Source organism: Solanum lycopersicum, chromosome 7 (genome assembly GCF_036512215.1).
Source record: "Solanum lycopersicum chromosome 7, SLM_r2.1".
Classification (NCBI taxonomy): Eukaryota; Viridiplantae; Streptophyta; class Magnoliopsida; order Solanales; family Solanaceae; genus Solanum; species Solanum lycopersicum.
The window spans coordinates 5853142-5869686 of NC_090806.1; the positions used below are offsets into that span (position 1 = coordinate 5853142).

The window sequence follows — 16545 nt, forward strand, 5'->3', positions numbered from 1 at the left end:
ATAGGGCGGCGACTCCTCCACTGACTGATGAGGTAGTGAGAGAGGGTGAAGAAGGGGAAAACGAGCAGGTTCAAGATGAGGAATTACCACCCCAGCCTACCCAAGAGATGATTAACCAGGTTCTTGCTTATCTTAGCGGGTTATCCGATCAGGTCCAGACACCCCCAGTGCTTTCTACACCAGCACCTCAGGTTCCGGGAGTACAACATGCAGCTGCTGTGGCTCCCCGCATGGATGCCTCATTGGAAGTAGGCACGTTTCCTCGATTTACTATAGGGTCTATAATGACAAGTGATCAGCATGAACTCTTCACTAAATTCTTAAAGTTGAAGCCTCCAGTCTTCAAGGGTGCTGAATCTGAGGATGCCTATGATTTTCTGGTTGATTGTCATGAGCTGCTACATAAGATGGACATAGTGGAACGATTCGGTGTTGAGTTTATGACCTACCAGTTTCAGGGGAATGCCAAAATATGGTGGCGGTCTTATGTCGAGTGTCAACCAGCACAGACACCACCTATGACTTGGGCAACATTCTCTAGATTATTTATGGAGAAGTATATACCCCGAACTTTGAGAGACAAGAGAAGAGACGAGTTCCTGAGCCTAGAGCAAGGGAGGATGTCTGTTACTGCTTATGAGGCTAAATTTCGTGCACTATCCAGGTATGACACCCAGCTTTGCTTCAGTCCACAAGAGCGGATTCGCCGTTTTGTGAAAGGATTGAGGTCAGATCTGCAGATCCCAGCCTTACAGGTAGCTGCTGCAGCAAAATCCTTTCAGGAAGTGGTTGATTTTGTGATAGAGGTGGAGGGGGTGAAGCCAGACGACTTCACCATGGCGTCGACATCTAAGAAGTTCCGTAAGGGAGGTGAGTTTAGTGGTTCTTACTCTAGAGGGCAGAGTTCAGGAGGTTACCAAGCCCGTCCTATTCAGTCTTCACTACAGGCTGTAGTTGGGAGTCCATCGCAGACCAGTCAGTATTTTTCTGAGTTTGGAGGTTATCCCCAGACTTCGTCATTCTCACAGAGACCTATGCTTGACTCCAGAAATTGTTATGGATGTGGAAAGACTGGACATATTAGGAGATATTGTCCAAAACAGAGTTACAGACCCCCAATATCTAGAGGTGGAGGTAGTCATGGTAGGGGCCGCCATTCTGGAGGACGTGGTGGCCAAGGTAATGGTAGTCATCAAATCAGTCGGGGTGGCGGACAAGTTGGAACTACTGCAGCGCAACATGGTAGGGGCAACGGGCAGACAGGTGTAGGGCCCATTGTTATGCTTTCCCCGGGAGGTCCGAAGCAGAGACATCTGATGCTGTTATCACATGTAATCTTTTGGTCTGTGATTGCTGACTTCTGTATTATTTGATCCTGGATCCACATTTTCATATGTATCTTCCTCATTTGCTACTGGTCTTGATTTATATTGTGATTTGCTTTACATACCTATTCGTGTCTCTACTCCTGTGGGTGAGTCTGTGATAGTTGAGAAGGTGTATAGGTCTTGTCCTGTGACTTTTGTGGGGAGCGATACTCATGTAGATTTGATTATTCTAGAGATGGTTGATTTTGATGTAATTCTGGGTATGACTTGGCTTTCTCCAAATTTTGCAATCTTAGATTGTAATGCTAAAACTGTGACATTGGCCAAGCCTGAGACAGATCCGCTAGTGTGGGAGAGTGACTATATTTCCACTCCAATTCATATCATTTCTTTTCTTCGTGCTAAGAGACTGCTTAGTAAGGGTTGTTTAGCCTTCTTGGCACATCTCAGGGATGATACTTCCCAAGTACCTTCGATTGAGTCTGTCTCGATAGTCTGTGAGTTTCTAGATATGTTTCCTGCAGACCTTCCTGGTATGCCACCAGATAGGGATATCGATTTTTGTATTGATCTGGAGCTGGGTACTCGCCCCATTTCCATACCCCCTTATAGAATGGCTCCAGCTGAGTTAAGTGAGTTGAAGGCCCAACTTCAGGAGTTGTTAGATAAAGGTTTTATTAGACCAAGTGCATCCACTTGGGGTGCTCCTGTTTTATTTGTGAAGAAGAAGGATGGAAGCCTTCGGATGTGCATAGACTACAGGCAACTGAACAAGGTAACCATTAAGAACAAGTATACTATTCCTCGCATTGATGATATGTTCGATCAGCTACAGGATGCTTGTACCTTCTCAAAAATTGACTTGAGATCTAGTTATCATCAATTGAAAATACGGGCAGCAGATGTGCCAAAGACTGCTTTTCGAACCAGGTATGGGCATTATGAATTCTTAGTAATGTCGTTTGGGCTTACGAATGCCCCTGCTGCTTTCATGAGCCTGATGAACGGGATTTTTAAGCCATATCTAGACCTCTTTGTTATAGTATTTATTGATGATATACTGATATACTCAAAGAGCAAGAAAGAACATGAGGAGCATTTGAGAATTGTATTGAAGTTGTTAATAGAGAAAAGGCTTTATGCCCAAATTCTCCAAGTGTGAGTTCTGGCTAGATTCAGTTCCTTCTTGGGACACATGGTTTCTAAGGATGGAGTGATGGTGAATCCTTCTAAGATTGAAGCAGTGAAGAGTTGGGTAAGACCTACTAATGTTACAGAGGTAAGGAGCTAGTTGGTTTAGCTAGCTACTACCGTCGATTTGTCAAGGGATTTTCTTCTGTCGCTTCCCAATTGACAAATTTGACTAGGCAGAATGTTCCATTTGTATGGTCGGACGGATGTGAAGAAAGCTTCCAGAAACTCAAGACCTTGTTGACTACTGCACCAATTCTTACCTTGCCAGTGGAAGGTAAGAATTTCATTGTTTACTGTGATGCATCTTATTCTGGGTTGGGTGCAGTGCTAATGCAAGAGAGGAATGTAATTGCTTATGCTTCGAGGCAATTGAAAGTGCATGAACATAACTATTCGACCCATGATTTGGAGTTGGCTGCAGTCGTATTTGCATTAAAGCAATGGAGACATTATCTATATGGGGTCAAGTGTGAAGTCTATACAGATCATCGTAGTTTACAGTATGTCTTTACTCAGAATGATTTGAATTTGAGGCAGATGAGGTGAATGGAACTACTAAAGGACTATGACATCACTATTTTGTATCACCCAGGAAAAACTAATGTGGTGGCAGATGCTTTAAGTAAAAAAGTAGGGAGCATGGAAAGTCTAGCCCACTTACAGGTTTCTAGACGCCCATTGGCTAGAGAGGTTCAGACTCTGGCTATTGACCTTATGAGGCTGGAAGTACTAGAGAAGGGAGGATTTTTGGCCTGTGTGGAGGCAAAATCTTCTTTTCTTGACAAGGTTAAGGAAAAACAGTTTGCTGATGAGAAGCTGAGTCGAATTCGAGATATGGTATTGCGAGGAGAGGCTAAAGAGGCAGTAATTGATGAAGAAGGCATCTTGAGGATTAAGGGGAGGGTATGTGTGCCCCGTGTAGATGATTTGATTCACACTATTCTTACAGAGGCTCATAGTTCAAGGTATTCTATACATCCTGGTGCAACCAAGATGTATCGTGACCTAAAGCAACATTTTTGGTGGAGTAGGATGAAGCGTGACATTGTTGATTTTGTTGCCCAATGCCCGAATTGTCAGCAGGTAAAGTATGAACACCAGAGGCCCGGAGGAACACTTCAGAAAATGCCCATTCCTGAATGGAAATGGGAAAGAATTGCAATGGATTTTGTGGTTGGTCTTCAAAAGACATTGGGTAAGTTTGATTCTATTTGGGTAATCGTTGACAGATTAACTAAGTCTGCTCACTTCATTCCGTTCAAGGTGACTTACAATGCAGAGAAGTTAGCCAAACTCTATATCTCAGAAATTGTTCGATTGCATGGAGTTCCACTTTCCATCATATCAGATAGAGGTACGCAATTTACTTCTAGGTTTTGGAGAACATTGCATGCTGAATTAGGTACAAGGTTGGATCTTAATACTGCATTTCACCCTCAGATCGATGGTCAGTCTGAGCGAATGATTCAGGTGTTGGAGGATATGCTTCGTGCATGTGATAGAATTTGGTGGTCATTGGGATAACTTCTTTAGCAGAGTTTTCATACAATAATAGCTACCACTCAAGTATTGATATGGCCCCATTTGAGGCACTGTATGGGAGGAGATGTAGGTCTCCCATTGGTTGGTTTGATGCATTTTAGGTGAGACCATGGGGTACCGATCTTTTGAGGGAATCGTTAGATAAAGTGAAATTCATTCAGGAGAAGCTTCTAGCAGCTCAGAACAGGCAGAAAGAATATGCAGATCGAAAGGTTAGGGACTTGGATTTTATGGAGGGTGAACAATTCTTGCTGAAGGTTTCACCCATGAAAGAAGTGATGCGGTTTGGGAAGCGAGGTAAGCTTAGTCCGAGGTATATTGGTCCATTTGAAGTTCTGAAGCGCGTGGGGGATGTGGTGTATGAATTGGCATTGCCTCCCGGACTCTCAGGAGTGCACCCGGTATTTCATGTGTCTATGCTGAAAAAATACCATGGGGATGGAAACTACATTATTCGTTGGGATTTAGTTCTTCTTGATGAGAATTTGTCTTATGAGGAGGAGCCTGTTGCCATTTTAGATAGAGAGGTCCGCAAGTTGAGATTAAAGGAGATTGCATCCATCAAGGTTCAGTGGAAGAATCGGCCAGTTGAAGAGTCCACTTGGGAGAATGAGACCGATATGCAAGAGAGATATCCACATCTTTTTACAGATTCAGGTACTTTTTCTCGCCCTTGCTTTTCTTCCTGTGATCGTTCGAGGACGAACGATGGGTAAATTGATATCTATTGTAACAACCTGTTTAGTCGGTTCGAGCAGTAGAACTGTTTTTGATAAAAACTGACTGGGTCGACGGACCGTGATGGACTCCGTCGTCCCATACTTGTGTAATTTTTTCTGCTGCTCTCCTCATTACCCTCGATGACAGGTAGGACGAACCGTCACAGGCACGACGGTCCGTCGAGGGTCTTCGTTCCAAAATACTTCAACTCTGAAAATCAGGGTACTGGGATCGACTCTCTGAACTCTGTGACGGACTTGCAGGATGGACCGTCATAGATACGACGGACCGTCACAAGTGGCGTAACCTCACTACTGAAATTTAACTCTCTGAACTCTGTGACGGACTTACAGGACGGACCGTCATAGATACGACGGACAGTCACAAGTCGCGTAACTCCACCCTAGGTCGGACTTCTGCTAAATTTTAAAGGGGTGGTTTGGACTATTCATGATTATAATTATGAAATTAGTGGGGTAAGTTTAATTATTGATAATAAGAATATAAATAGTGGGGTACTTTTATCATAATGAATTGTATGATAATTAGGGTAAAAGAAAAAGAATCTGGAGAAGAAAAATAAAAAGAAACAGAGAGGGAGAACGAGCGAGAAAGAGAGAACGAAGAGGACAACAAAGGCATTGAGGAAGTAGCTTGCTTGATCACGATTCTTCGGTGGAGGTAGGTTATGGTTTACTTCTATGTGATAGATAAACTCTAAATAGCGATTGATATGTATTGGGTGGTATTGTAAAGTCTTCTATATGCTTGATTGTGTGTTTGTATGTTGTGATTGTGTAACTATGGTGGATTAGAATGATGATTTGTTGAATCTTTAATCCTAAATCCTCTTTATTAACATGACGCCTTAACATAAAGAAGACTTGATGAAATAGAATAATGATATAGTATTGGATCGGAGTGTCACGTTTCGACACGTAGTATTGGATCGGAGTGTCACGTTCTGACACGTAGTATTGGATCGGAGTGTCACGTTCTGACACGTAGTATTGGATCGGAGTATCACGTTCTGACACATAGGATTGGATCGAAGTGTCACGTTCCGACACGTAGTATTGGATCGGAGTGTCACGTTCCGACACGTAGGATTGGATCGGAGTGTCACGTTCTGACACATATTAGGGGATCAGAGTGTCACGTTCTGACACATATTAGAGGATCAGAGTGTCATGTTCCGACACAATAATAATGAAGAGAATGAATCTTGAATTATGTTAACATACTCAAATTCGAAGAATCTATTTCCCAAAGGAGTATGGTATGGAGGCTTGAGTCCTCATAGGTGTGCTTGGTGTTGTTGCCAATGGTTCTTGTACTTGTTGATTGTCACCTGTTAAGTATTATGGTTGACTTTATATTATTATTCAGTATATATTGCTTTCTATTTTGAGTTGGCCGATGATACCTACTCAGTACGTTTTCCTTGTACTGACCCCTACTTGTAATTTTCTGTTTTTGTTATTTGTGGAGTGCAGCAAGCGTGCCACCGACTTCGACTCATTCTCAGATCTAGCCAGTCTTCAGCACATCAGAATTCAGGGTGAGATATTATTCCTAGCTCGTGCTGGATTCTCTCCGTCTTGATGTCTTGAAGTTCGGACATGGACCGTCTTTTTACTATTTTTAGCTTCTTAAATACTCTTAGATTTAGAAATTCGAGGATATATGTTCTTGGTGTGATGACTTCCAGGTTTTGGGAACAATAAGTATTAAACTGTAGAAGTTATTTACTTGATTTCGTTAATGAGTTTTGATCTTCCGCATTGTTTTTACTATTTATGATTGATTTACTGGTAAATGTTGGGGTTTAGATTTGTTGGTTCGCTCACCTAGTAGGTTAAGGGTGGGTGCCACTCACGACTCGTTTGGGTCGTGACATTTAGTTACCATAAATAAAATGAAAATATGGGTAATATCTCAAATAAATATCTATAACCCACTTTGATTATATGAGGTTCTTGGGAACAAGTGATGAAATATTTACAATTTCCTGAATTGTTCAGACATTGGATCATACAATGTGTAGGAACGGTTTCTGATTCCATCTTGATTAATGGGAATCGTAGTAATACCTTTTAATGCTAAAAATGGTCTGAGATAGGGCAGCGGCAGATTTATGCTGAAGCAGGGGGGTTCATCCGAACCTCCATTATTGAAAAATTACTCTATATATATACGGTTAAAATTTTAATTTATGTGTATATATTTAATGTTGAACCCCCTAAACTACACCAAAGGCGTAACTCAGTGGCTTTGGGGTTCAAGAATTGTCGCTGGAGAAGACGAGGTTGCGAGTTTGAACCCCTGTAAGGTAATTTTTTTCAGCTTTACTTTTAAGCGTTTTCTAACTTTATTTTTAGGTGCTTTCCCAAATTCTATTTTAGGCGTTTTGCTTTTATTTATTGAAAATGATTATAGAATCAAAAAATCGACTTTTAGTTCCAAAAAAGAAAATTTAGGATTTAATAGTTTAGTCCATAATTATAAAGTCAAATATTAAACGACCCTTTTCTTCTTCTAGGATTTTTTTCAGTTTTATTTTGTCATCATCTCTTCCCAGTTCCTTGCTACGTTGCTGGCTGTTGATGGTTATCAAAAACATGAAGTCTATTGCAATTGTTTTTTTCATCTTCATTAATAACTACTTCAGTAAGTTTTTGGTTCCCTTTTTTATTATTAGATTTCTATATACCTTATTTCGTTCTTTCTTGATGTGCTTTCTTTTAGTTGGCTAATTTATTAATATCATTAAAGTTTCATTGTTGGCTAATTTTATATATTTTCTTAATCTAAATTGGAGAGATAGAGAAATATAATTTAATAATCAAATAACCGTTGCTTAAGTTTTTTGGTTTTGGTCCTTACTGTGTGTGCACTTTTTCTTTAATATTGTGTGTTTGATTTTCTTAAATTCTAACTAAACTTTCACTTTACAATTCAGTCTTAATTAAAATCAAGTTTAGCCTCTCATAGTCAAAGTTAATCTAACCAAGAAGAAAATGTCAATCATTCAGAAGAATCATCACATTCTTCTCAAGAATTTGATTTGAGCACTTTAAAGTTTGATCCCGTTGAAAGAACTCCAATATTGAATTATCATCCAAATCATCGTGATGTTACTAGAAGAGCATACCCTGTGAATGGTCCTTGTCAACCTCGCTTGGAGGTGCATAAGTACCCTCAAACAAATATTTATGGAGTAATGCGTTGTTTTAATCATGAATAATTTGATGATGTATATCATGATTGGTTGGAGTATAGTGTTAGTAAAGATGCAGCCTATTGTTTGTATTGCTATCTATTTAAAGATCATAACATTAATCAAGGTGGAGGTGAAATATTTTCATGTCCAGGATTTAAGAATTGAAATAAAATGAGTGGTCTTGACAAGCATATCGGTCTGCCGAATAGCCACATAATCGATCAAAAAAGAAATGTCAAGATTTACTACGACAACAACAATCTATTCAATCTGCATTCGAGAGGCAATCTAATCAAATTGGACATAGATATTATATTCGCTTAAGTGCTTCGGTTGATGTAGTCAGACTTCTTATAATTCAAGGACTTGCATTTCGAGGTCATGATGAATCTAAATCATCACTTAGAAGGGGTAATTTTCTTCAGATTCTCTTATGGTATGTCAAAAGGTGTGATAAAATTCATAATTATGTACTTAAACATGCCCCTCAAAATGATCAAATGACTTCTCCAATAATTCAAAAAGTTATTGTGACTGCATGCAAGATAGAAACAGTTAAACTATTCTCGAGGAACTGAATAGTGACTACTTTGCCTTACTTGTAGATGAATCTTTTGATATTTCACGCAAGTAGCAAATGCTTATTGTATTACGATACGTTGATAAAATGGAATTTATGATGGAGCGACTTATTTACATTATTCATATTCAAGATACTAGTGCATTATCCCTGAAAGAGAAAATTATTAATATACTTGCTCAACATTTTTTGAGTCCATCAAGTATGCGTGAACAATGTTACGATGGGGCAAGCAATATGCAAGGTGAGGTTAATGGACTTAAATATTGATTAGGCAAGAAAGTAGATCAACTCATTCTATACATTGTTTTGCTCATCAACTTCAACTAACTCTTATTGGGGTTTCCAAAAAGTGTGTTGAAGTGGGAAAACTTGTAGTATTGATTTCAAATTTTTTTAATGAATTGGGATCTTGTTTTAAGCGTATGGATGATTTACGAGATTCTCAAAAAGTAGCAATTCAAGATGCAATAGATATGGATGAACTAACTGTTAGGTAGTGGAACCTGATTAATTTTAGGTTTTTCTATTTATTCTCTATTTTAGGTTTTCCTATTTATTCTCTATTTTAGGTTTTCCTATTTATTCTCTGTAACCAAAAATACTCTGATTTATTAGTATAAATATACCACACCGTCGTGGAAGTTTACTCACGGGGTGTTACCACGAAATATTGGATTTTCTCTTTCTCTCTCTAGATCTCTCATCTCTTTCTCTTGAAAGTTCCTGTGTTCTTCATTCATCTAGTGTGTGTCCGTGAATTCGATCCTAACAACTGGTATCAGAGCAAAGGAGATTCAACACGATCACAGAAGATGGATAGTTCGAAGCTTGGAATCGAGAAGTTTGATGGATCTGATTTAAGTTTCTGGAAGATGCAGATCGAAGATTCTCTGTACCAGAAAGATCTTCACGAACCGTTGACCGGGGTGAAGTCGGAATCCATGACGGAGGAGAAGTGGAAACTCAAGGATCGCCAGGCTCTAGGGTTGATCCGGTTGACTTTGTCAAGAAACGTGGCGTTCAACATTGTAAAGGAGAAGACTACGTCCGGTATGTTGAAGGCACTGTCAAACATGTATGAAAAACCATCGGCTATGAACAAGGTATATTTGATGCGTAGATTGTTCAATTTACAGATGTCTGAGAATGGATCCGTTTCTGATCATATAAACGAGTTCAATATGATTGTGAGTCAACTCAATTCTGTGGATATTAATTTCGAGGATGAAATTAAGGCGTTGATTTTGATTTCATCTCTGCCCGAGTCTTGGGATACTGTTGTTGCTGCGATTAGCAGTTCTCGTGGATCTGAGAAACTGAAGTTTGATGAAATCCGTGATGTTGTTCTTGGCCAAAGTATTCACAAACGAGAAGTGGGAGATTCATCGGGCAGTGCTCTCAGCGTTGATCGAAGGGGGAGAAGTAAGACGAAAGGCCAAAATCAACATGGTCGATCAAAATCAAAGAATCGAGGAAAATTCCTGAACAGATCAAACGTGACTTGTTGGAACTGTGGAGAAAAAGGGCATTTTCGGACGATCTGTACAAAGCCAAAGAAGAAACAAAATCAGAAATTTGGAGATGACAATGATTCTGTAAATTCAGCAGAGGACATTGGGGATGCTCTAATCCTTAGTGTAAACAGCCCGGTTGAATCATGGATTTTGGATTCTGGTGTATCTTTTCATTCGTCTCCAAGCAAGGAGTTGTTCCAAAACTTCAAATCTAGAAATTTTGAAAAAGTATATGTTGCTGACAATAAAGCCTTAGAGATTGAAGGATAGGGGGATGTTTGCATAAAGACCACCTCAGGAAACCAGTGGACATTGGAGGATGTCAGATATATTCCTGGGATCAAGAAAAATCTGATCTCTGTTGGTCAGTTGGATAGCACGGGATATGCAGCAGAGTTTAGGAAAGGTTCGTGGAAGATCGTGAAAGGTGCTATGGTAGTAGCTCGTGGCACTAAATCTGGAACCTTGTACACCACTGCAGGGTGTATAAACATGGCCGTTGTTGCTGAAGGTGCTTCCGGTTCATGTCTGTGGCACAACATACTTGGACACATGAGTACTAAAGGAATGAAGATGCTGGTTGCAAAAGGAGCATTAGAGGGTCTGAAGTCTGTTGATATGGGTCTTTGCGAGAGCTGTGTTATGGGCAAACAGAAAAGAGTAAGCTTCACAAAGACTCCTAGAGAGCCAAAGAAAGTACGGTTGGAAATGGTCCATACAGATGTTTGGGGACCATCTCCAGTATCATCACTTGGAGGATCCAGATTCTATGTTACCTTCATTGATGATTTCAGAAGGAAAGTATGGGTTTACTTCTTGAAGCATAAGTCAGATGTGTTTGCAACTTTCAAGAAGCGGAAAGCTGAAGTTGAGAATCAGACCGGTTTGAAAGTCAAATGCCTAAGGTCTGACAATGGAGGAGAGTATGACAAATCAGAGTTCAAGGCATTCTGTGCAGCTGAGGGAATCAGATTGATGAGAATAGTTCCTGGTAAGGCAAGGCAGAATGGAATTGCTGAGAGGATGAACAGAACATTGAATGAGCGTGCAAGGAGTATGAGGATACACTGTGGGCTGCCCAAAACACTTTGGGTGGATGCTGTGAGCACAACTGCATACTTGATCAACAGGGGACCATCAGTTCCTTTAGGGTTCAAGATTCCAGAGGAGGTGTGGACAAGAAAAGAACTCAAGTACTCACACTTGAGGACTTTTGGCTGCACTGCTTATGTTCATGGTGATCCAGAAAAGAGAGACAAGCTTGATGCCAAGGCTGTGAAGTGTTACTTCATAGGATATGGTTCTGATTTGTTTGGTTACAGGTTTTGGGATGACAAGAATAGAAAGATCCTGAGACATTGCGACGTGACATTTGATGAGTCTGTCCTGTACAAGGACAGAGAGCAGAAGGTTCTAGAGATTACAAAGCAAGTGGGAGTTGAGGTTGAGTTGGAGAAGAGTAACCCCAGAGATGTTGAAGCAAATACTCAACCAACTCCTACTGAAGAATCTGAAGTGGAGCAAGTTACACTTGAGCAGGTGTTAAGGAGATCATCCAGATCCATCAGGGCACCAGATAGGTATTCACCTTCATTACACTATCTATTGCTGACTGATGAAGGGGAACCAGAGTCTTTTGATGAGGCCCTACAGGTGGAGGATTCGATCAAGTGGGAGCAAGCCATGGATGATGAGATGAGGTCACTTGAGAAGAATGACACATGAGTGTTGACTGAGTTACCTGCAAGGAAGAAAGCTTTGCTGAACAAGTGGGTGTTCAGAATTAAGACTGAACCAGATGGCAAAAGAAGGTTCAAGGCTCGTTTAGTGGTTAAAGGATATTCACAAAGGAAAAGTATTGATTATGCTGAAATATTCTCTCCTGTTGTGAAGTTAACCTCTATTTGAATTCTGTTGAGTATTGTTGCATCGAAAAATTTGCATCTAGAGCAAATGGATGTAAAAACAGCATTTTACATGGAGATCTGGACAAAGAGATCTATATGCAGCAACTGGAAGGATTTGTGGTTCCAGGCAAGGAACACATGGTGTGCAAACTCACCAGGAGCTTGTATGGACTAAAGCAAGCACCAAGGCAGTGGTACAAGAAGTTTGACTCCTTCATGACCAAGAGTGAATTCTGCAAAGCTGAAAAGGATCCTTGTTGTTACTTCAAGAAATACACTGATTCATATGTCTTTCTACTCTTGTATGTGGATGATATGTTGATTGCAGGATCTAGTATGAGGGATATTAACAATCTGAAGACAAGGTTGTCTGTAGCGTTTGAGATGAAAGATTTGGGTCCAGCAAAACAAATTTTGGGGATGAAGATTTCTCGGGATAGATCTGCTGGCACTTTAAATCTATCTCAGGAGTTGTACATTGAGAAGGTGCTGAGCAAATTCAGGGTTAATGATGCTAAACCCAGGACTACTCCATTGGCAAATCACTTTAAATTGTCAAAGGAGCAGTCACCCAAGACTGCCGAGGAGCGTGATCACATGGCACTTGTTCCATATGCTTCAGCAGTTGGTAGTTTGATGTATGCTATGGTCTGCACTAGACCTGATATAGCACATGCAGTGGGAGTTGTTAGCAGGTACATGGCGAACCCTGGGAAAGAGCATTGGGAAGCTGTGGAGTGGCTTCTGAGATATCTGAGAGGTACATCCAGTACTTCACTTTGTTTTGGCAAAGGCAAGGTGACTCTACAGGGTTTTGTAGATGCTGATCTTGGTGGGGATGTTAACTCGAGCAAGAGTACATCCAGGTACATTTACACCATAGGTGGAACAACAGTGAGTTGAATATCCAGGCTTCAGAAGTGTGACTCTTTCATCTACTGAAGCTGAGTATGTGGCAATAGCTGAAGCTGGGAAAGAGATGATATGGCTGGCAGATTATCTTGAGGAATTGGGCAAGAAGCAGAGCGAGAAGATTCTCTACTCAGATAGCCAAAGTGCCATACAATTGGTGAAAAATCCAGTCTATCATTCGAAGACAAAGCACATCAGAAGGCGATATCATTTCATTCGCAGGGCAGTGGAGGATGGTGATATGTGCTTGGAGAAGATAGAGGGTGAAAAGAACCCGGCAGACATGTCGACGAAATGTGTTGATGTTGGGAAACTGAGGTTATGTAAAACCTCGGTTGGTCTTCTGTAGTTGTTGCTACAGATGTTGCGGTGCGATAAAGATGTTGATGATGAAGAGATTTTTTTTGAGAATGTATTTTTTGGATGACTGAGTCAGTCTCCAAGTGGGAGAATTGTTAGGTAGTGGAGCCTGATTAATTTTAGGTTTTCCTATTTATTCTCTATTTTAGGCTTTCCTATTTATTCTCCATTTTAGGTTTTCCTATTTATTCTCTGTAACCAAAAATACTCTGATTTATTAATATAAATATACCTCACCGCCGTGGAAGTTTACTCACGGGGTGTTACCACGAAATATTGGGTTTTCTCTTTCTCTCTCTAGATCTCTTATTTCTTTCTCTTGAAAGTTCATGTGTTGTTCATTCATCTAGTGTGTGTCCGTGAATTCGATCCTAACACTAACAACCGGTGGGGGCTTGAATCAACAACTTGGTCTTTCAAGAGCTTGTGATACTAGTTGGGGATCTCATTATAAATCCTTTAACATTTTATTCTTATGTTTGACTCTATTCTTGAAGTTCTTGAATCACTTGCTCTTGATGCACGAAGTATGGATGAAAGAGCCAAGGCAACGGGACATCTTGAATCTTGTAAAACATTTGAGGTTGCGTTGTTACATTTGATGAGAGATGTATAAGCAATCACAAATGAGCTCAATAAATGCTTACAAAGAAAGAAACAAGATGTTGCAAATGCTATGCTACTTGTCGAAGTAGCAAAGAAAAGATTGCAAGTTTTAAGGGATGATAAAGAAATTCTCTTATTGCTAAGGTATCTATATTTTGTACCAAACATGAAATTTTGATACCTAACTTTGAGGAGCCATAAGTTATCTCTTTAAGGTCACGATGAAGACTTGCTCACTAAACAGTCTTACATCATTACCGTGTTGAAGTATTTTGCAATATTATTGATTGACAACTTCAAGAGCTTAATGATCATTTTAATGAGGTAGCTACTGATTTGCTCCATGTAATTGATTGTTTGAATCCAATTAACTCGTTTTAAAGTTTTGATAGCAAAAAAATAGACTGAATTATATCCAGATGATTTTGATGAATTTAATATAAAAACTCTTGAGAATCAACTTGCAAGTTACATTGTTGATGTTCGTGATGTTGATGAAAGGTTTTCTGATCCAAATGGACTCTGTGATCTTTCCAAAATTTAGTCCAAACAAAACATTCAAATTATCCTCTGGTGTTCCGCTTAGTGAAACTTGTTCTACTTCTACCAGTTGCCACTTCATCCGTTGAAAGAGCTTTCTCGGCAATGAAGTTTATCAAGAATGACTTGGCGAAGTCAAACGAGTGATGATTTTTTTAGTGGTTGTTTGGTGCCTTTTGTAGGAAAAGATGCATTTAATAGTATTTCTAATGATGCTATTATTAAGACATTTCAAGATATGAAACCTCGTAGAGTACAATTGTAATGATCTATTCAAGTTTTTAAATACATCTGCTCTAAGGTAATATTTTTTGTCCAACTCATTTATATCCGATTCGATCCATTTATTTGTGGATATTATTTACGTGATTAATTTTTTTGAACCCCTTTAATGAAAATCCTCCCCCCGCCACTAAGATGGGATGATCCTTTAATCACCATTCCTATTTGTTTTCTCTACAGAGTATCTCACAAGACTTTTAAAACAACTTAAACACAATCTAGATTTTAACTATCATCGTTGTCGATGGTGAAAAAATCGCCCATCTAGGATAAGTTTCTGACTAGTGTTTTAGATGACAGTATTGTTGCTTGAATTGCATATGTTAGAGGATGTTTGGAGTTAACCAACTTTTAAATCATTTTTTGATTTTTGAATTTTTTTTGACAAATATATAAAAATGATTTAATATAGGTAAAAAAATAATTTAAAATAAGTTATAGGTGTTTCACAAGTTTAAAAATAATTTAGAATAAGTTTAAAATGACTTAAAATAAATCAAAAATCAAAAGTTGGTTTTGACTATTTTAAATTATTTTTAATCTTGTCAAACACTTTTAATTTTAAGTCTTTTTTTCCTTTTTATTTTAAGTTATTTTATAAATTTATCACTACACTTTTATAAATAAAAAACTGTGATACAAAAATAGGTTAAATAGGTTTGATTATTTTTTAAGTCACTCCAAACACCCTAGAGATGTCTTATTCAATCTTAAATCTTGGTAATGCATTTATTGACGTGACAAATTGAACATGAGGTGTCATAATGTATTTATTTGTATTTAATATAACTTTGATTTATGGAAATCATGATAGAGTTTATGTTAAGTTAAATATATGAACACTGATTCTAGAGTCTCAGTGATTCATGTTGAATTAGGATTAAAATAGAATATTTAGAGTGTAAATTCGATGATGTAACTCATGAGGCTCGATATTAAGATTATTTAAAAGATAGAAAGTTCTAAGTATTTTGAATATGTTATTTAAGGTGATGGGAGATTGCTAATGATGTCATATATCGTACTGATGCTAGATTGATAAAATGGAGGCTCACATCTGTAGTTTAGTGTGACAAGAAGGTGATCAACTATCTTGTACAGAGTGGAGTATTAGCTAGCAAAGAACTCTCACGTTCAAAAGATAAAAATTGCGAAAATGAGAATGCCGATATGGTGTATGCACATACATACTAAGAGTGATAAGATTAGAAATAAAGATATCTAGAACAAGGTAAAAGTAACATTTGTGGAGGACAAGTCATGAGAGGCTCGGCGAGGCTCGACTCATATGGTTCAAACACGTGGAAAGAAAACGCATGGATGCTCCAGTGCGGCAGTGTGAGAGCTGGCTTATGGATAGTTTCAACAGAGGCAGAGGTAAGTTGAAGAAGTATTGAGAAGAGGTAATTATACAGTACGTGGTGCAGTTCCAACATACAAAAAATATGACCTTAAACAAGAGGCTAAGGAGGATATAAATTAGGATAGATCGATGGTTAGCAGATAGTTGAGTATTATAGCCTCGCTTATCCTTCAATACTAATATTTGTAGTATTGCTCTTATTCCTTTGATTTCTATTACTATATATCATCCTCTTTAATTCATTTATCATATTATAATTCATTTTTTAATTATTTTGTATAATATTTTATCTTGATTTCTTCACTCATGCTATACTTGCAACTTCAGTCTTATTTATCTGAAATTGTTCTTGAATGAGAAAACTTGTAAAAAAGAATAAGAAAAAAAAAAAATACAAACTTCATTAATCATGTTATCCTAAATTTAGAAAAGGCTTAAGTCATCTACAGCCACTTAAAGTTGTCCACATAT

At 38.7% G+C, this 16545-nt stretch overlaps 2 pseudogenes; both read left to right on the forward strand.

Moving 5' to 3' along the window:
* The first annotated feature begins 548 nt into the window (after positions 1 to 548).
* LOC138337189 (uncharacterized) lies at positions 549 to 9087 on the forward strand (annotated as a pseudogene).
* A 315-nt stretch (positions 9088 to 9402) lies between these two features.
* On the forward strand, positions 9403 to 14694 carry LOC138337190 (uncharacterized; annotated as a pseudogene).
* The last annotated feature ends 1851 nt before the right edge of the window (positions 14695 to 16545 follow it).